This window comes from Propithecus coquereli, unplaced genomic scaffold (genome assembly GCF_000956105.1).
Source record: "Propithecus coquereli isolate 6110/MARCELLA unplaced genomic scaffold, Pcoq_1.0 Scaffold14, whole genome shotgun sequence".
NCBI classification, from domain to species: Eukaryota; Metazoa; Chordata; class Mammalia; order Primates; family Indriidae; genus Propithecus; species Propithecus coquereli.
In genome coordinates this window covers 16,610,173-16,611,517 of record NW_012138302.1, presented here as the reverse complement: position 1 = coordinate 16,611,517, position 1,345 = coordinate 16,610,173, and positions in this window count along the sequence as shown.

Here is a 1,345-nt window from a genome sequence, read left to right as displayed (position 1 = left end):
AATTCTAGCACTGTGTAAATGGTATGTTAAATTTAGTATTTATAAAAATTTCATTAGCTGTGAAAATAACTTGTGGGCTAGATTTTCTCACTGAAAAAATTCCAGAGTATCTTTGCTTTCCGGAAAATTTAGCCAATCATAAATTAAATGATTTCCTGGAAGCCCAACAATTTCAAAACCAAAATTATGATAGTTTTTTTCAAAAATTTTACATTAGAAAAGTTATATCTAATATGGAATTTGAGTACATTTAAATAAGATAGAGACTTTGTGAAACAGGGACTCCAAAGTAAGAATGCTCAGACCCATATTGGTTTAATACAGTCCTACCTCTATGAATCCCTTCTGTTCCTCACCCAAATGAACTAATCATTCTCTTCTGGGTCCTCCAAAATCCTTTGGGATGGTGGGCTCAGAAGGACTCATCTGTTTACTTCTCTTCTCAATTGGACTCTGGGCTACATCAGGAACAAGCCAGGTGTGATAAACCAGTTTCCTTAGTGCCTAATGCGCACATACACACACACAATCAGTAAATGGTGAATTAAAAGAAAGGGAGTCAAGATCCACTTCTTGTCTTCTTGTTGAATGAATGACTACGAGAAGCACTCATCTTTCTTGTTTCCTTCCTTTGCATATGTTGTTTGAGCTGTTCAGTCAACCAAGGAGGAAGCATACTCTACCTTAGGCAATGTGCCAGGCCTTGTACAGAGAAGGGACAGATGATTCAGCTCAATCAGACTGTGACACAGAAAAGCTCAGGGTCTGAGAGCACCCAGACTGAAGGGTGGTCAGGAGACACTTCCCAGGGGAAATGAAGTTGAGTCCCAGAAGGAAACGTGGGAATAATGATTAGCCTGACCAGAAGTAGATGGTCCAGTGGGGGAGAAGTAGGTTTCTGTTAGAGAAACAATATCGGCAAAGGCCCCAGCCAGAGGGAACAGTCTTTGTGATAAAAAAAAAAAGTACTTTAAACAGCCTAGAGTTTAGAATTTGTGGAGGGAATAATGCTCTAATGAGATTTTGGAGACAAAGATTTGTAAATTATTTAAGGATTGTCTTAATTCCCTTCCACTGGGAAGACGTTGAAGGTTTTAAATAGAAGGACATGATCAGATTTACATTTTAAAAAGATAACTCTGTGGACTGCGCAAATAGTGGACTGGATGGGGGCAATGACAAATTTGGGGAAAACAGTTGAGAGTCTATTGCAGAAGTCCGGGTCAGACATGTTTAAAAAAAAGTCTGGGTGAGGCCGGGCGCGGTGGCTCACGCCTGTAATCCTAGCACTCTGGGAGGCCGAGGCGGGCGGATTGTTTGAGCTCAGGAGTTTGAGATCAGCCTG